Raw genomic sequence first — 20,592 nt, forward strand, 5'->3', positions numbered from 1 at the left:
GGGGAGGAGAATTGCCTGAACCCGGGGGGCGGGGGTCGGAGTGCGGAGTTTGTTCCTTATTGCACTCCCGGGGGGGAAAAAGGGGAAAAACCTCCTAAAAAAAAAAAAAAAAAAAAGTTTAAAATTTTGATAAAGTCTTCATGTATCTGTTTTTCTTTTGTTGCTTGTGCTTTTGGTGTCATATCTTAGAAACCATTGCCTAACTCAAGGTCATAAAGATTTACCCTCTCGTTTTTCTTCTAAGGATTTTGTAGTTTTAGCTCTTAAAGTTGGGTCTATGATCCATTTTAAGTTAATTTTTGTATGTTTGAAGTAGGGGTCTACCTTCATTCGTTTACATATGAACTTTCAGCTGTCTCAGCACCATTTGTTTAAAGGATGACTCCACCCCCCTTTCCATTGTCCTGATATCCTATTTAGAAAATCACATGTTAAGGTTTATTTCTGAATTCTCAATTGTATTCTGTTAATCTATATGGCTACGTGTATCTTAGTATCTTTGTATGTACTTATACCACACTGTCTTAATTACTATAGCTTTGTATTACTTTTGAAATGGGGTAGTGGGAGTCCTCCAATTTTGCTGTTTTTCAAGATTGTTTTGGCTATTCTGGGTCCTGTGTATTTCCGTAAGAATTTCAGTATCGGCTTGTCAATTTTTGCCAAAAAGGCAGATGGGATTTTGAGAGTGATTGCATTGAATCTGAAGATCAGTTTGGGTAGTATTGCCAAGAATTATATATTTTTAACTGAAAAATTTCTTGAGACATTATTTTTCTGCATGAGGAGCAGTGCATTATGATAATTTCTTCTAGTCTAGTCTAGTTAATGCCATTTTTTTAAATTAAGAAATTGCTGACCCCAGGCACTGATTTGAGTACTCATTCTCATGGACTATTCATTATCTATTGCTTGAAAAATATGCTTCATGTCAGTGGTCCTCAACCTTGACAGCAAATTGCAATCATCTGGGAAACTTTAAAAAACTACTGATGCCTGGACACATCCATGAGACTGGCTGCAGTTGATGAATTCAGCCTGAGCATTTCCAGGTGATTCCAGGCTACAGTCAGCGCTGAGCACCATTGCTATAAATAAACTTAAAATTCAGATATTTATAATGCTTTTAAAGCCTTTTCATAGTTGTCTGGGATAGAAATGTACATATTGCTAACTTACAGATCCTTCGGTGTCACTTTGATGACAAATGTATTAGAGAGGTCTATTTGTGCAATTTCTCTTAATGTGATATGATCTGTGACGCAGTTCTCCTGAGAAATTAAATGATTATGTTATTGTCTTGCCTATGGGTGTATTGGGTTGTCCCTGGTCTATATAGAGAGCAATGATAGAGCAGAATGTTTGGAGGTCATCTGTCCTTTCTCAGGAATTTTTGTGTCTGCCCTTTTGCAATAGGAAATTGATTGATAAGAATATGTAGGAAATTCACAGCTATTTTAGGAATTGTTATATAGAGAGCACTAAATCTATTGTTTAGAATTACTGTTGAAGTATATGAAGCTATTGGTCAGAATTACTGGAAAAATATCTGGACTAGTGTCTTAGATTAAGGAATATTAGGATTGTGGTGGAATGCTTATACATTAGCTTATTTTACTCATTGAATATTCTTTTATCTGGTTATTTTGAAAGTAAAATGTGGTGGGATGTGGTGGCTCACGCCTGTAATCCCAGCACTTTGGGAGGCCTGAGGTTGGGAGTTTGAAACCAGCTTGGGCAACATGGTGAAACCCCATATCTCTACTAAAGACAAAAACTAGTTGTGTGTGGTGGCAGGTGCTTATAATCCCACCCACCTACTCAGGAAGCTGAGGCAGGAGAATCCCTTGAACCTGGCAGGTGGAGGTTGCAGTGAGCCGAGATCACACCATTGCACTCCAGCCTGGACAACAGAGCTAGACTCTGTCCCCAAAAAAATGCATATATACATAACTGTTTTTTTCAAAATAGAAATTATATGAAGGTTGTTTAAGCCGGTTTTTTACTTAGCAATGCATCGTAGACATGTGGCTAATTAAATAGTCCTTTAAAACGTTATTCGCAGCTAATTTGTACTGAATATATCATATTTTATTTGACAAATCCTTCTGTTATTTAGCTTATGAGTCATTTTCTGCCGTGGTGGACATAATACAGTAGGTGAACAGCATTGCACATAAATTTGTGTGCATTTTCCTGATTATTTAAACTGTTGGGATATCATTTGCATTTCTTTTCTTTTTTTTTTTTTTTTTTGAGACAGTCTTACACTGTTGCCTGGGCTGGAGTGCAATAGCATGATCTCGGCTCACTACAACCTCTGCCTCCTGGATTCACTTGATTCTCCTGCCTCAGCCTCCTGAGGAGCTGGGATTACAGGCATAGACCACCACACCCAGATAACTTTTTGTATTTTTAGTAGAGACAGGCTTTCACTATGTTGGCCAAACTGGTCTGGAACTCCTGACTTCATGATCTGCCCACATTGGCCCACCTTGGCCTCACAAAGTGCATCATTTGCATTTTTAAGGCTTTAACACAAATGTAACATACATCCTAGAGACCTCTGCATTCAGGTTAACACACTGGGAGGTACTGCCATATTAAAACATTCTTTCTACTACAAATATAAAAAATTAGCTGGGTGTGGTAGCGGGTGTCTGTAATCTTAGTTACTAGGGTGGCTGTGGCTGGAGAATCTCTTGAACCTGGGGGGTGGAGGTTGCAGTGAGCTGAGAATCACTCTATTGCACTCCAGCCTGGGCAACAAGAGCCGAACTCCATCTCAAAAAAAATTTTTTTTTTCTTTTTTTGCCAATTTGAGTGAAGAATGAAATCATCATGTTTATTTTGCTTTTCTTTGATACCTAGTGAGTTTGAGCACTTTTTAACAATTCTTTTGGCCATGTATATTTTGTTTGGCTTATTCATGTTTTTTGCCAGTTTTTCTAGTCTTGTATCTGTCTCTTTTTCTTGGGGATTTATAGCAGTTATTTTTATATCAGGACATGAGCACTTTAATAAATGTTATACATATTTTCCCCATTTGCCTTGTAATTTTATTTTATGATATATTGGAGAACTAAGTGTTACTTGAAGATTGTTTTTCTTAGTTTAATTTTCTAATTAGAAATCTAATTTTTCAAATTTTAAAGTTTCAAAGGAAACATTTTTCTTAGGGATGAATAAAAATTTGTCAGAGCATGATTTTGTGTAAAGTATTTTATAGATTTCTTATTTGCTTGTCTACTAAAATATGCTTGAACAGCCAACTGCCACCTTTAAATTAAAAAGAAAAGTAAAATTTGGAATTGAACATTTTCTAATATTATTGTCTCTATTTTAATATATTTTTCATGTATTTAAAAATTTTTTTTTGTAGAGACAGGGTCTTTTTTTTTTGAGCCAGATTCTAGCTCTGTCCCCAGGCTGGAGTACAGTGGCATCTTGGCTCACTGCAACCTCTGCCTCCCGGGTTCAAGCAATTCTCCTGCCTCAACCTCCTGCGTATCTGGGATTACAGGCATGCACCACCACACCCAGCTAATTTTGTATTTTTAGTAGAGACAGGGTTTCATCATGTTGGCCAGGATGGTCTTGATCTCCTGACCTCATAATCCGTCTGTCTCAGCCTCACAAAGTGCAGGGATTACAGGTGTGAGCCACTGTGCCCAGCCGAGAGACAGGGTCTTTCTGTGTTGTCCAGGCTGGTCTTGAACTCTTGGCCTCAAATGATCCTCCTACCTGGGCTTCCCAAAGTGTTGGGATTATATATGAGGCACCATGCTGTCTCCGTTGTCTGAGTAAATGTGAACCTTAAGTTTGGGTGCTTGTGGCGTTTAGACCCTTTGGGCACACATAATGTCTTTTGGGTTGATGGTGCTCTTTTGCCTTAATTTCTTAGTTTTGCTCCAGTAATATTAAATTTGAGACTTTTGCATCATATTTAGATAAGAGCCTTAAATAAGTCTTTCTAATTTTACCCTTTAGGCTTCTTATTTAAAAATCGGCATCCGCTTGTATTCCAGCTCTTGGGAAACACTTGTCCTAGCTAAGTTTTAGGGGCTTGCTAGTCTTGTTGGCTCCTGGAGGTTGTGGAGGGGAACTCAACGTGTGTAGCTTCACAGCATGTGGCTCAGCACAGCTTAGGATAGGAGCTATACATGCCCTCTCTGCATATCCTGGCATCTTCCCTTTAACAGTCTCTAGGAGAAATGAGACAGTATGGGTTCTGATTCTCTGGCTGCCTCCAGCTGGGTGTGAGAGACCCTCTTTCCCCTCTGTGCCTTCTGTGGCCAAAGGAGGGCGGGGTTGCAGGATATCTAAGTCCCTTGTGTTCATTCCTTCTATCCCCTTCGTTTAGCACTGTCTTTGGGCAGGGTGCTGGGGAGAAGCAGCCTGCCAGGCTTAGCCATTTTTAGGTCGTCCTTGTTTTAAGTTCACAATTCTGACCTCTAGTTACTTTAATCTGGTTATTATCTAATCGTGATCACTCCTAGACATTTTGGAGAGGTTTAGAAAGTTTTGGGGCTAGCAGACATCAGATAGGCTTTTCAGCTTAGTTGAAGGTCAGCAGTACTTATTCACACGCAAAGGCACAGTTTATGAAGGGAAAAATAGAGCCATTTGTGTTAGTCGAGCTTGACTTACTAGCACCGATAGTTGCCATGGGAGTGTTCTTTTTAAGTTTGTCCTTTGGCCAGGAATATAAATTGGGGCATTACTCCTTAGATCTTCATGTAATTAGGAGGATGGACAAAGCCTCTATTTTTCTTGAACCAGAAGTTTTATTATCCCATTTATAATATAGGAATAAATAAGGAAAGGTGTCTTTAAATTTTGTTTGTTTTTATAGAGACTCGTTACATGTCCAGGTTGGTCTTGAACTTCTCGGCTCAAGCAATCTTTGCCTCAGCCTCCTAAAGTGCTGAGATTATACAGTGTGCACCACTGCCAATATCTTAAATTTTTTGATGATTAGTACAACTTAGGCATTGAGCAAAACTATTTTTAGTGACTTGTCTTGCATATATATTTATTAATTTTGAGCTTTTAAAAAAATCACAAGTAGGCCAGATGTGGTAGCTCACACCTGTAATCCTAGCACTTAGGGAGGCCAAGGCAGGAGAATCACTTGAGCTCGGAGTTCAAGACCAGCCTGGGCAGCATAATGAGATTTCACCTCTCTTTTGTTTGTTTGTTTGAGACAGAGTCTCGCTCTGTTGCCCAGGCTGGAGTGCAGTGGTGCAAGCAAAATCGGCTCACTGTAGCCTCTGCCTCCCCGTTTCAAGTGATTCTCCTGCCTCAGCCTCCCAAGTAGCTGGGACTACCAGGTACATGCCAGCATGCCCAGCTAATTTTTGTATTGTTTTAGTAGAGTAGAGGGTGGTAGGGTTTCACCATATTGGCCAGGCTGGTCTCGAATTCCTGACCTCAACTGATCCTCCTGCCTCAGCCTCCCAAATTGCTGGAATTGGAGGTGTGAGCCCCACTGTGCCTAGCCTGAGATCTTGTCTCTACTAAAAAAAATTAGCAATATAATACATGTTCATTAATAATGGGTTAAATGGAAAAGCAAAAAGAAATAGGACACCACCTGCGTCTGAAACCCTGGGAGGATCCAGTTAATGTTGAAGTGAGTGTCCCAGAATGCCTGTCTTGCTGAACAATTCGTTTTCATAAAGAGAGAGATGTTCTGCCTTTTTTCACCCTACTTTGTAATAGATCTTAACTATTTTCCCTATGTCATAATAGTGTACTACGGAATGGTCCTGTAGTGTTTTATCATACAGTGTTTTACCATCATAATTTATTCATACAGCCCTTATGTAGTGGACTCTACTTGTCCTACGACTGAGCATATACAATGGTATTCATCTAGTTATTTTTCTAGAACAGTGATTTTATTGGATATGCATTTTAAAGGAGGTGGATATTAAACATTTTTAAATGGTTTTGACCAAAAACATTTAACTGAAAATTATGGTGAATATTTCTCTTATTTTGGGATGTGGGAGGGACTTTCTAGTACAAAAATAATAGAAGAAATTGCAAAAAGATATTAGGTATCACTTCAGAGAGACTTAAAAAATGTCCTCTATTTCAGGTGGTATAAACAAAATGGAAAAAGTAGTCATTTGTTTTTTCTGGGGAAAATGTTTGCAATAGACAAAGGGTTAATATCCTTAACCTCTAAGAAATTCTTGCAGAAAGGAAAAAACAAAAGTAGGAAAAAAAAAAAATAGAAACTTGCAAATGAATCAGAAAAACCCAAACATCAACTGAAAAAAATGGGTAAAAGATACTTACAGTTCATAAAAGAACTATAGACACATGGATCAAAGAAATCAAGATCAAAGCCAGATATCATTCTTTACATGTCAAATTTGCAAAAATTAAAACAGGCTGGGCGCGATGGCTCATGCCTGTGATCCCAGCACTTTGGGAGGCCAAAGAGGGTGGATCACTTGAGGTCAGGAGTTTGGGACCAGCCTGGCCAACATGGTGAAATCCCATCTCTACTAAAAATACAAAAATTAGCCAGGCGTGGTGGTGTGCACGCACATAATCCCAGCTGCTAGGGAGACTGGGGCAGGAGAATTGCTAGAACCTGGGAGGCGGAGTTTGCAGTGAGTCGAGTTGGTGCCACAGCACTCCAGCCTGGGCAACACAGTGAAACTCCACCTCAAAAAATAAAAAAAATAAGAAAAAGAATCTAGGAATGGCAAGTGTGGTTAACGTAGTATTCTTTCTTTTTCTTTATTTCTTACTCTGCACCAACGAAGAAATACATAGTTTTATTCCCTTGTGCTTTGTCAGTTTGTCTGCTTTCCCAGAGGGAATTGGGAAGCTCTTTCATTGCCCATTTCTTACCAAGAAATAACTAAGAATTTGTCTGGGCCCAGCACCTTTTGGAGAAGAGTAATTTGCTTTTGTAATTTTCTCCATTTATTGTTACTTGTTCAGGTTTCCAAAAAATAGTTTTTGGCCAGACATGGTAGCTCACACCTGTAATCCCAGCACTTTGGGAAACTGAGGCGGTGGATCACTTGAGGTCAGGAGTTTGAGACTGATAGCTACTAAAAATATAAAAATTAGCCAGGTGTGGTGGCATGTGCCTGTAATCCCAGCTACTCTGGAGGCTGAGGCCGAAGAATTGCTTGAGCCCGAGAGGCAGAGGTTGCAGTGAGCTGAGATCAAGCCACTGCACTCCAGCCTGGGTGACATAACGAGACTGTGTCTCGAAAACAAACAAAAAACTGAAAAAATAGTTTTCCCCCCAAAATTGCCCATTTCATCAAGATTTTCAAGTGCATACATGTGTGTCTTTTGGAAGTCCTTGAAAAATATACAAACATTGGGAATGATAGTATAAGGAGTTAAAAATAAACTTAAATATAAAAGCATGAGGAATATGTAGTGTTTTTAGTTTGCCCTTGCTTTCAGAAGATATTTGTCATATTCGGGAAGTATGTTTTAATTTTCATTGAAGATGTTTGGTTTTTGCTTTTTAAGTCAGGAGGAAGTGTTTTGTCAGCCTTTTTGGCATCTGCTGAATTGATATAATGATTTGGCTGCTCAAAGCTTCTGGCCTGTGTATGATACTGGCCCTGGCATTCTCTCCTTCCTGCTTTTGAAGAGTTAACATTCCTTTTTAAGGAAATGATGGTGAGTCAGTGGTTGATGTTAACTAACAGAGTAAAATACACAGATGGCAATTCTGTGTGATTTCCTCCCCAATTTTTTGTTGAATGTTTCCCGTATGAAGTCAGTGTCTGGAAACCATAGCATGTAGTATGTACTTTTGCATATCCTGATTAAGAGGCAACAGATGCTCTGTGAACAGATTCTTGAGAGTTCAGTGGACCTTGGTGTGGGAAAGTCAGGTGGCCGTCAATGTGTCCCAAGTGATGTTTCCTCTGACCTGCTGCTGCTGCAGTGCCTGGGCTTTGATCTCAGCCCTGTAACCTGGTGCGCAAAGGGCAATTTTCATGTTTGCAGAGTGTAGTGGAACCTGCGGATGGGAGGGGCATTCAGCCGGGTGCGTGCCAGAAGTTCAAGGATGCTCACTGATAGCTCAGTCTTGTTTTTGTTTGTATCGTGATTCCTTCTGCTTAACTCCTTCCTCAGAGATTCCTTTCTCAAGAATGTATTTACATGTTCCCAGTATTAGAACTTCCGACCCAGTTCTGTGGTTTGTTCTCAATATTTGTTCCGTGCAGTAGTGAGTCAAGTCCTTCCAGTCATCTTGCCACTCAGCTTAGAAAAATACTCTCCGAAAACATGTCTTTAAGGAGTTATAGTACTTTTCACTTCCCCATTCAGAATTTTCCAACAATGTGTAGCTAAAAATGACATTCTGTTAATTTGCACTTCGCCCTCGTGGAGCCGTTTTTAATTAATAGTTTTTTTCAAAGGATTTATGTAAGAAACATACATATGTTGAAAAATAATTCTACCTTGTCAGACTTGTATTTAGTAAATTGGGAAAGCCACACAATCTCTTCTTTTTTTTTTTTTTTTTTTGAGACGGAGTTTCACTCATGTTACCCAGGCTGGAGTGCAATGGCGCGATCTCGGCTCACCGCAACCTCCGCCTCCTGGGTTCAGGCAATTCTCCTGCCTCAGCCTCCTGAGTAGCTGGGATTACAGGCACGCGCCACCATGCCCAGCTAACTTTTTGTATTTTAGTAGAGACGGCGTTTCACCGTGTTGACCAGGATGGTCTCGATCTCTTGACCTCGTGATCCACCCGCCTCAGCCTCCCGAAGTGCTGGGATTACAGGCTTGAGCCACCGCGCCCAGCCCACAATCTCATCTTATGCCCCCCACCCCGCACCTCTTCAAAGCAGTGTGATCTGTTTCCTTGCCAGCCCTGTTCTGTGTACACAAATGCATACTATGTAATTATCCTTTAAATAAAAGTAAAATCATAACCACACATATTGTGCAACTTGTATTTTTGAAGGAAGTGTATGTTATTACAATTTAACTGAAAGTAAGCCATTCTTTTAAATTGTCTCTCTTGTTTACTTTTTTCATGTTCTTTTCATTATTCCCCTTGACTAAAGATTGATGGAATGTCACCTTTGTGCCTCCCTTCTGACATTGCAGATTTCTAATAAACATAGCTTAAGGCTGGCCACAGTGGTTCACACCTGTAATCACAGTACTTTGGGAGACTGAGGCGGGTTGATCACCTGAGGTCAAGAGTTCAAGACCAGCCTAGCCAACATGGTAAAACCATGTCTCTACTAAAAATACAAAAAATTAGCCAGGCGTAGTGGTAGGCCCCTGTAATCCCAGCTACTCAGGAGGCTAAGGCAGGAGAGTCACTTGAACCTGGGAGGTGGAAGCTGCAATGAGCCGAGATCTCGCCCCTGCAGTCCAGCCTGGGTGACAGAGTAAGACTTCGTCTCAAAAATAAAAAAAGTAATAGAATAAATAATAGGATTGGGCATGGCTGATTGAAAAATAGATTCCATTCATGCAGAGTGCCTCCTGCTAGGTTTGTTATTACTTTTAATTTACCATTTGCTTTTCTCCAGCTAGGTCTTGACTCCACTAACTGGGACTTCTCATGCGACTTTGAGCTTGGACCTTGGTGCATAAGCAAATGTAGCTCACCGACTTTTAATGGAAAGCATATGGACAGGTCTACGCCACATCACTTAGGTGCGTGTAAAACACAATCTCCAGTTGTGTTTCCTTTTTCTTTTCTTACTTTTTTTGAAACAGGGTCTTGCTCTGTCACCCAGGCTGGAGTGCAGTGGCACGATCACAGCTCATGCAGTCTTGGCCTGCTGGGCTTACTCAATCCTTCTACCTCAGCTTCCCACATGGCTGGGACTACAGACATGAGCTACAGTGCCTGGCTAACTGTTAAAATTTTTTTGTAGAGTTGGGGGTCTCACTGTGTTATCCAGGCTGATTTCCAACACCTGGCCAGTGGTGTTTCATGGTAGAATTGGGTGGGCAGCTCTGTAGCATTAGAACCCTTTTGTGCTTGACCATACCCCTTTGTACATTTTTTACATGTTGAGAATGGTCTAAATGCACAACCTTTGGAAGAATGATTGTTAGGTTAATGCTAATGATAAGGTAACGGACTTCTTTAGGCCAAATTCCGTGTAAGTAGATTAGAAAATAAACAGGCACAGTCTTGCTACTTATATTAATTACAAAGTAGGAGGTAAATATTTTCAGTTTTTTTCCATGCTTTTGACTTTATTATCAGCAAACATTTTTTGAGTACCTCCTGCTCTTGGGGCCCTCCATGAAGGTTATATGTGAGGACCCTGGGGTATAAAGAGATTTAAGAATTGTTTCCTCACTGCTTTTCAAGCATTCTCTGCAGTTTAATTAATGAGACTCACCATATATACATTACTAAGGAGCATTCTTTTTTGCTCCTACTGTTTCCCTTATCCCAAAGCTTGATAAATATTTTGATTATTTTTAATTTTTTACTATTATAAACCATGCTGCAATCAAATTTCTTCTTGGGGAAAACGTCTTAGCAGTAACAGTGTTAAGCACAGTGCATGGCCTTTTAAAAATTTGTTATATATTGGTAAATTATCCTGCAGAAAACCTTTTAAAAATTTGTTACATACTGGTAAATTATCCTGCGGAAAACCTTTTTAAAATTTGATGTATATTGGTAAATTGTCCTGCGGAAAACCTTTTTAAAATTTGATATATTTTGGTAAGTTATCCTGCAGAAAAGCTGCAAGAATTACACATCTACTGATACATTCTCTCAAATCCTCTGCTTCTGGGTGTGTTGGTGCATGCCTATCGTCCCAGCTGCTTTGGAGATGGAAACAGGAGGATCGCTTGAGCTGAGGAGTTCAAGGATTTAGTGAGCTCTGATTGTGCCAGTGCACTCTAGCCTGGATGGCAGAGCGAGACCCTGCCTCAAGAAAAAAAAAAAAAAGGATGCTGTGAGATACATTGACTTGTTAAAACTAAATTTATTCAGTATGGTGGATATAAAATGTTACATCAGTGTTGTTTTAAAAAGTTTTATGTGCAGTAAAATTTACTTTCTATGTATACTTATAAGAGCTTTTATAAGGCTGGGCATGGTGGCTCACGCCTGTAATCCCAGCACTTTGGAAGGCCGAGGCAGGCAGATCTCACCTGAGGTCAGGAGTTTAAGACCAGCCTGGCCAACATGGCAAAACCCAGTCTCTACTAAAAATACAAAATATTAGCTGGGCATAGTGGCATGGCCTGGCTGAGGCAGTAGAATCACTTGAATCTGGGAGGCGGAGGTTGCAGTCAACCGAAATCGTGGCATTGCATTCCAGCCTGGACAACAAGAGTGAAATTCTGTCTCAAAAAAAAAGAGCTTTTACAAATATGTAGAGGGGATCACTAATAAAGGCCAGGCACGGTGGCTCACGCCTGTAATCCCAGCACCGAGGCGGGTGGATCACCTGAGCTTGGGAGTTCGAGACCAGCCTGACCAACATGGAGAAACCCCAGCTCTACTGAAAATACAACATTAGCCAGGCATGGTGGTTCATGCCTGTAATCCTAGCTACTCAGGAGGCTAAAGTAGATGAATCGCTTGAACCCAAGAGGTGGAGGTTGCAAGGAGCCGAGATTGCGCCATTGCACTGCAGCCTGGGCAGCAAGAGCAAAACTCAGTCTCAAAAAAAAACCTTCTAATAAAGAAGTCTCTACTTACTACTAAAAACAAAATAAAACACTTGGGAAATTGTGAATTAGAAAGAAGGCCAGGCGCAGTGGCTCATGTCTGTAATCCCAGCACTTTGGAAGGCCAAGGCAGGCAGATCTCACCTGTCAGGAGTTTAAGACCAGCCTGGCCAACATGCCAAAACCTAGTCTCTACTAAAAAAAAAAAAAAAAAAAAAAATTAGCTGGGCATGGGTGGTACACACCTGTAATTCCGCTACTTGGGAGGCTGAGGCTCAAGAATTGCTTGAACCCAGGAGGCAGAGGTTGCAGTGAGCTGAGATCACGCCACTGCAATCCAGCCTGGGTAACAGAGTGAGACCCTGTCTCAAGGAAAAAAAAAAAATTCTTGTTCCTACCACCTAATAATACCACTGCGAAGTTTTTTTGTGTATCTCTTTCCACTATTTCTGTTTTTCCCTAAGCCATCATCATCATTTTTTTTCCTCCTGGAGTCAGCGTCTTGCTCTGTCTCCCACGCTGGAATGCAGTGGAGCAATAGCCCACTGTAACTTTGAAGGTCCTGGACTTAAGATCCTCCCACGTCAGGCTCCAAGTGCTGGGGTTATAGGCTTGAACCACTGCTCCTGGCCCATTCTTAAAAGTAATATTAAAATTTTTTGCTCTACACAGTCAGAGAAACTTCTCTAGTATTGAACTAGAGATAGAAATGATCCCTGGAAGTCTAGTCATAAAAGTAGCATTTATGAATGATAGAAGTGAGAGGAAGAGGGTTCTGTAGGGGGATACCTTCAAAATAAATGGTTTTCAAACTTCCAGTTTTTCTTGTCATCTTTATATTTCAATTTACAAACCTCTTTCTTCGTCATTTAGCAGAAGTCTCTCAAATTTATCTGGTGGTCTCTTGTGGGTCCTAGTTGGAATGTACATATCACCAACTCAAATTCAGTACATCCTGGCCAGGCACAGTGGCTCATGCCTCTAATCCCAGCACTTTGGGAGGCTGAGGAAGGTAGATATGCTTGAGGTCAGGAGTTCAATATCAGCCTAGCCAACATGGTGAAACCCCATCTCTACAGAAAATACAAAAATTAGATGGGCATGGTGGCACACCATGTATTCCCAACCTGTATTCCCAGCTACTCTGGAGGCTGAGGCAGGAGAATTGCTTGAACCTGCGAGGCAGAGGTTGCAATGAGCCAAGATTGTGCCACCGCACTCCAGCCTGGGTGACAGAGCCAGACTCCCTCTCAAAAAAACAGAACAAAACAAACAACAAAATCCCACATCCTGACCTTTTTCATGATTTACCTTGTCAAGCCCATTTACTTATTTCTGAAGGGGACACCTGGCTCTTTTCTTAGAGGTCACCTTTAACATCAGGTCTTTCTTTGAAATCACTCCTTCAGTTCATTCATTTTTTTCACTGGCACTTTCACCATCCCAGTCGCCAAGGTGCTTCTCCTTGGATTAACTCAGTAGCTTCTTGATCCCCATTTTGAGATTATCCTGTTGTGGATGACTGCTGTCTGCCTGCCCAGAAACTCATGTTGCATGAAGCCATTCTGTGTTGATATTTGTCTTTCAAAGCTACTTTGACTCCACAAGAGGTTTTCTTCCTTTGCTTCCCTGCCCTCTGACCTCCAGGTGCTGGGGTTAGGCTCTTGTGTTCCGTGCCTGAAAGACGCATCACATGCCACCTACCTCTGGACCTCCTTGGTGGCATCCCTCTCGGGATTCCCGCCATCTTGAAGGCTGACTCTAATCTTACTTCCTAAAAGTCACTTCTGACAACCTCAAGCCTGGAGTTCAAGTGTCCCTGAGCTCTCCTGCCCAGCTTGATGGTTATATGTGTTTTCTCTGATTTGCTTGATGTCTGGGCTGTACAATCAGATGGCAAAGAGCCTCAGCATAGTGCATCTCTATCTTCATGTTCCAGCCCACTGAAGGCAGTCAGGAATATAGTTGGATGGTAGGTTTTATTCCAATTTGCCTTGAATTGGAATGATCAGTACAGATCCTAAAATATCCCGCACTTACTGAGTAAAGAGGAGGCTTGCTGACACCTTTCATTTTTGTCGTTAATAACATACAGGTGATGGTTTAGTGCCTGGCTTTCATAGCTGAGAACACCCACTCTGCTTGGTGCCTGTGCCTGCAGACAGGGTGTCTGGTTCCGGTTGAAGGGTATTTTAGCATGTGCTAGAACCACCACAGATGCTGCTCCAGATAGAAACTGGATCAAAAACTTTGAGCAGTGAAGACAGTTTTCTATTTTATTGGGGCCTAATTTCTAAGAAGCTTTATATTGGGAAATCCTGGTATTTTTTGTTTGTAGACTCTCAGCTGTTGACGTCAGTGTCTCAGTTTCTCATTACCAAACATATAGTGTAAAAATGTTGTGTTGCTTATGGTTTGATCAGTAGCAACAAGAGAATTAAATATTTACTGGAGAAATTTGGTGGTTTCACAAATCTATGTAAACACTGATGCTGATTACAGAGCTTACATAAGAAGGTAAGGAAGGAAGATGGAACGGTTGTGTAACAGTTACTATGAAAGGGATTCCAAGCAAATTAGAACAAGTCTGGCCTTTTCAACTGGTTATTTTGAAAAATCAGCATCTTAGTGTTGGATTAAGACCAGCTGTTTATAAATTGTCTAAGTTGTTTGCTGATTTTTCTGTATGGTATTAAAAAAAAAAAAAAACCTCATCAGTACATGTATCCCATGACGTCTAATGATAATCCTCTTTAAAATACACATATTATTTTGTTTTATGTTTGCCATAAACTGGAACCTGCAGATCAATAGTGATAAAGCCTTTCTGGATTTGAGTAATGTTTACCTTTGGATGGGCCCTGTGTTTTATTTAGATTTCTTGTGCTGGTTCTGGCTTCCCGAAAAGAGTCCCTGCCTCCAGCCCTTCTGACCTTTCAGCTTACGCTTCTTGTTAGCACAGGATTTCTGCTTCTGGATTTCTGCTTTAGTCTCTTTTACATCTGCCTCTTTCCCTCCTGTCAGTTCTGTGTGTGGAAAATTAGGTTATGGCACCTGCTCCCCATCATGTAATCTGCCCAGCTGACTGTGTAGGATATTAATGATAGGGCTGGCTTTGATGTTTGGATCAAGATGGCCATACCTGTGTGTGTGTGTGTGTGTGTGTGTGTGTGTGTGTGTGTGTGTCTGTAAAATCAAAGTATCAGAAGTTGTAAGATGCAGTCTTATCATGATTACACTGGTTGTGTGCTCTGAAATAGCATTTTCTCTTTCCCTGGTATCCACATTCTTTAGCAGTACCTAATACCATTATAATGGAAGTTCCGTCACCTATGTAATTTTCAGATAGCTACATTAAAGGAAAACAAGAACAATTAATTTTAGTAATATATTTTATAAGCTGATATATTAAAAAATAGTATTTCGATACAATCAATATAAAATTATTAATAAGACATTTACATTCTTTTTTTTTTTCACAGCAACCCTTTGAAGTCTGTTGTATATGTTACATCATAGCACAAAGCAGTTGGAAAAACACATTTTTTTTTTTGAGATGGAGTTTTGCTCTTGTTGCCCAAGCTAGAGTGCAATGGCACAATCTTGGCTCACCGTAACCTCCACCTCCCAGGTTCAAGCGATTCTCTGCCTCAGTGTCCTGAGTAGCTGGGATTAAAGGCACACACCACTGTGCCCGGCTAATTTTGTATTTTTAGTAGAGATGGGGTTTCTCCAACACATTTAAGGTGCTTAGTAGCCACGTGGAGCTGGTGGCTCCCACATTGGACAGCACAGTTTAGACCCCACATTGCTTTATTTACCACTGAACAATATGTTTTCAACTTTCAAGCTCCTGGATTTTTCAGTGTTTCATAAGTAAGTCCCTTCCTTTTCAGGGACTATATAGTAATACATACACACATTTGAATGCTGCCCCTACAGCTTCCCCTTTCTCATGTTTTCCTGTCAAATTTGGATTTTTTGTTGCCTGGAAAATGCATCTGAACCAGTTCAACAAAGTAAATTGATCCTCCCACTACCCCCCACCACAGTCTGTGTGTATATTTTCCTTTTTTACCCAAGAATCACAAATATGTTCTATAGCTTATAATTTTATTTCTTATTTTCTTTGAGACAGGGTCTCCCTCTCTTATCCAGGCTGGAGTGTGATGGTCACTGCAGCCTTGACCTCCTGAGCCCAGGTGATCTTCCTGTTGAGATGGAGTCTCAGTCACCCAGGCTGGAGTTCAGTGGCATGATCTTGGCTCACTGTAGCATCCGCCTCCTGGGTTCACGCAATTCTCCTGCCTCAGCCTCCTGAGTAGCTGGAATTACAGGCACATGCCACCACACCCAGCTAATTTTTGTATTTTTACTAGAGATTGTGTTTCTCCATGTTGGCCAGGCTGCTCTCCAACTCCTGACCTCAAGTGATCCTCCCCCCTCAGTCTCCGAAAGTGCTGGGATTACAGGTATGAGCCACCACACCTGGCTTAGGGTGATGCTTCCTTTTTAGCTTCCCTGGTAGCTGGTACTACAGGCATGCACCACCATACTTGGCTAATTTTTTGTACTTTTTGTAGAGATGGGTTTTGCTGTGTTACCTAGGCTGGTGTCGAACTTTTGGGCTCAAGCGGATATACCTGCTTTGGCAAAGTACTAATTACTAATGTGAGCCACTGGGCCCAGCCAGCTTATAATTTTGGATAAATTAAAGTTTGGTTGCAATGAATGAGTCTCATTTCTCTTTACATAAGGAATTGAACATCTAGGAAATGTGAAGAAGTATAGTAACTAATGTTGGATAAAAATAGCCCTTGGAAGAGTTGAGATCCAAGAATATAAAGGATTTAAGGAAAATCGGGAATCCCTGAAGACAGTAGATTTACCGAATATGAAGACCACTTAACTTGTGACCAGACCTTTGGTTTTGTAAGTTACTCAGGTGTCATCAGCAAGCCCTTAGGAATGAGAAATTTAGGCTCCTAGTTACCAGGAAACGCTAGCCCTCTGAGCACTCTCTCCGGGAGCACACTGACTATATAAATAGGGTGTGTTTCCTCAGCACTGGTACTGACTGGCAGAATTTCTCTTCCAGTTTGTCTTACCTGTATATTTGTGTTGTCCTTAGATAATGGCTCAAGCTCTTAAGAATTATGAAAGTGACATATGTACACTGTAGAAAGAAAAATAAGGGGAAAAATAGAATCCTTTCATCTGGACATAATTTATCATTTTGGTATTCCCCTCCATTTTCCCTTCTTTTCTTCTCCTCTTCCTTCCTTTTTTTCCTTTCTTTTCTTCTCCTTTTCCTTCCTTTTTTTCTTTTTTTTCTTTGAGACAGAGTCTTACTCTTGTCGCCCAGGCTGAAGTGCAGTGGTGCAATCTCGGCTCACTGCAACCTCCACTTCCCGGGTTCAGGCGATCCTCCTGCCTCAACATCCTGAGTAGCTGGGACTGCAGGAGTGTGCTACCACACCTGGCTAATTCTTTGGTATCCCTTCATTTTCTGCATGTGTGCATGCACTGAAATGGGATTATCAAGTGTGTTTTGTAAGCCGGCCTTTTTCTCAGCTCAATAATGCACTCCACACGTTGCCATGTCAGTCACCCATGTTTTAATCTCTGCAATATGCTTTTATAAGAATGTACCCACAATTGTACCAACCAGTCCTCTATTTTTAGGCATTGATAATATTTCCCCCTCTGGTTTTGAATTACTCTAAGCATTACTTTAATGAACACTCACAAAATGAAAAATTTAAGCCTCTTTTAATTATTTTGCTAGGATAAATTCCTTAAGAGTAAAATTGTTAGGTCAAAGTCTATGTGTATTTTTAGAGCCTTTGATTGGTGATGTTAAATTACCATCTAAAAATGTTATGGCTGGGTACAGTAGCTCATGCCTGTATCCCAGCACTTTTGGAGGGAGGCTGATATGGGCAGATTTTTTAAGCCTAGGAGTTCCAAGACGAGCCTAGGCAACATGGTGAGACCCCTTCTCTACAAAAAATAGAAAAATTAGCACGTGCCTATAATCCCAGCTACTCAGGAAGCTGAGGTGGGAGGATTGCCTGAGCCCAGGGAGGCCAAAGGTGTAGTGAGTCATGATTGTGCCACTGTACTCCAGCTTGGGTGACAGAGTGAGACCCTGTCTCAAAAAAAAAAAAAAAAAAGTTATGATAATTATTACTCTAACTAGCAGTCCATCCAAAGTGCTTGCCTGCTAAAGGGATGTTAAAAATTATTTAGTAAATTTACAATTTGTTGCATAAATTATAAATGGTACATTTTATTTTATTTCTGCTTTTTGGAACTTTTTGCTTTTCTTGAGACAGAGTCTCACTATGTTGTCCAGGCTAGAGTGCAGTGGCACAATATTGGCTCACTACAACCTCCACCTCCCTGGTTCAAGTGATTTTCACGCCTCAGCCTCAGGAGTAGCTGGGCCTACAGGCATGTGCCATCATGCTTGGTTCATTTTTGTATTTTTGGTAGAGACAGGGTTTCATCATGTTGGCCAGGCTGGTCTTGAACTCCTGGCCTCAAGTGATCCATCTACCTTGGCCTCCCAAAGTGTTGGGATTACAGGCATGAGCCACTGTGCCTGGCCAGATTTTTTACATTTTTTTAATAAGAAAGCTTACATATGGTCATATTCCTATTGACAACACAGAGAATCATATTAAAGGAGTTACAACAGTGTTAGGAATCCTTATAGCCATGCAGACTACTTTTAAGTGCGTGTGGCTGTGGCTAAAGGATCCTGAAGCCAGCCTGCCAGAGCACCTGTTTTCCTGATCTGGTGGCTTGCTGGATACATTTTTTAGGTTTATACCCTTCACTCGCTGAACCCTTATTTTCTGCTGACCACAGTTTAGGAACTGGATAGACCCGGAAAATATGGATCCCTGGCGTCATGAACTTGAGAAAAGTATAACTTTGGATAACGAAGCACATTTGGCATGAATTGTGCTCCTTGCTTTGGGAGAACAGCAGAGTGCAATGAGTAGTTTGGATTTTGAGCGGTGTGGATTTTGAGGGCTGAGGAATTGATATTTACATTCTCTAGGTGTTGTAGTATTTCCAGGTAGAGGGAATTGCAGGCTGTGTCCTCTAGCCTTAATTCAACTACTGTTGGTAGTTTTGAAGTCCATACCAGTCAGTGAGACACCCACACCCGCTTTTTCCTCTTTGCCATCATCTAGCAACTTTTTTTTTTGTTTTGAGACAGAGTCTTGCTCTGTCACCCAGGCTGGAGTGCAGTGGTGCGATCTCAGCTCACTTGCAACCTCTGTCTCCAGGGTTCTAAGCGATTCTCCTGCCTCAGCCTCTCGAGTAGCGGGGATTACAGGTGTTTGCCACCACGCCGGGCTAATTTTGTATTTGTAGTAGAGATCGAATTTCACCATGCTGGCCAGGTTAGTCTCAAACTCCTGAACTCAGGTGAATCACCTGCCTTAGCCTCCCAAAGTGCTGGGATTACAGGTGTGAACCACTGCACTGGCCAACTAGCAACTTCTTGAACATTCTTTATGCCCCTTGAATGTTGGCTCCTGGTCTGCCACATTTCTCTCCACTATGTCTTCTAGCATCATCTCTCAGTTGTTGACTCATCTGACCAGGGGACCTCACTGCCCCTTTACCTTTGGCAGGGAGTTTTACTTGCAGTTCACATAAGCTCTCCCAGGCCCAGTCGTCTCCCAGATGGCACTTTGGGGTCCTGAGCCGGGAGTGTGTCTGCACACCCCGTCCTTCCTAGCCCACATTCCTCCCCTTCATCAGTCCTGGTGCTGCAGCTTTGTGGTGTTCTCTGGCTTCCCTTTGCCTCCCCAATCCTTTTTACCTGCTGTAGACGCCATAGGTAATCAGGTGGCTGCCAGACTAACATCATGGTCTCCTCCCTCTCTGAGCTGCCTCCAGAACCTGTCAGGCTCCCTCAGTGCCCGGGTCCTACTATTAATTTTTACTATCTGGTTCTTTTTTTTTTTTTTTTTGGCGGGGAGTAGGCAGGGGCTGGTTGAACTCTGTTGTAGGGAAACCAGATAACAAGGTGACTTTCTCTATTTCACATTTTGAGTTCTGGGCTCAGTTGGATCTTGACTTTTTTTTTTTCTTTTTTTTTAATAATATAATTTTTCTCATCGTTTTTCTTCTTCCATAGCCACTTCTATCCAATCCCATACCCAGTCTTTCTACTTAAAACCATGACCTCTGCTTCTTAATTCATTAAGAAAACAAGTGATCAGATAAGCACGCCCCCAGCTTCCTGCCCTCCTCTCACCTCATGCTGCCTTGCGTAAGGGCAACTGTCTGCATACATCTCTACCCACAGAGGTGATGAGGCAATCACTACAGATGGTCTGTGTGGAACTGTCCAAACAAATTTGAAGAGTTTTTCTATCAAGGTTACATGAGAACTGCTTTTTGCATAGTTAGAGATTCTCTGGCTGAGGGGAATATGTTTGTGTTTTCTTTTCCTTGGAGACGGAGACTTGCACTGTCACCTGAGCTGGTGTGCAGTGGTGCGATCTTGGCTCTCTGCAATTCTGCCTCCCAGGTTCAAGCGATTCTTCCACCTCAGCCTCCCAAGTAGCTGGGATTACAGATGCCCACCACCAATGCTAATTTTTTGTATTTTTAGTAGAGACGGGGTTTCACTGTGTTGGCCAGGCTGGTCTTGAACTCCTGACTTCATGATCCACCCCCTCTTTGCTTCCCAAAGTGCTGGGATAACAGGTGTAAGCCACTGCGCCCAGCCTGTGTTTTCATAAAAGACAGTATTTTAGAAGTGACTTGACAGGGAATTCAAGACCAGCCTTGGCATCATGGTGAAACCTCGTTTCTATCAAAAATACAAAACTTAGCCAGTCTCATAACCTGGTCTCAAAAAAAACCCAAAAGACCAAAAACAACAACAACAAA

At 41.4% G+C, this 20,592-nt stretch overlaps 1 protein-coding gene across 4 annotated transcripts in view; it reads left to right on the top strand.

Annotated features, from left to right (window-relative positions):
- The window catches only part of SLC23A2 (solute carrier family 23 member 2), a 138,305-nt gene that overhangs the window by 14,138 nt on the left and 103,575 nt on the right, over positions 1-20,592 (top strand). For 2 of the 4 annotated variants that reach the window (XR_004274143.1, XM_032295491.1), the window contains exon 2: positions 9,549-9,675. The exons of 1 other annotated variant lie outside the window; for it this stretch is intronic. The gene's annotated coding sequence lies outside the window, so the exon portion shown is untranslated. The remainder of the gene's footprint in view (positions 1-9,548; positions 9,676-20,592) is intronic. One more of the 4 variants, XM_032295492.1, reaches the window with a different exon arrangement.

This window comes from Sapajus apella, unplaced genomic scaffold, assembly GCF_009761245.1.
Source record: "Sapajus apella isolate SASKATOON/1434 unplaced genomic scaffold, GSC_monkey_1.0 scaffold33, whole genome shotgun sequence".
NCBI lineage: Eukaryota > Metazoa > Chordata > Mammalia > Primates > Cebidae > Sapajus > Sapajus apella.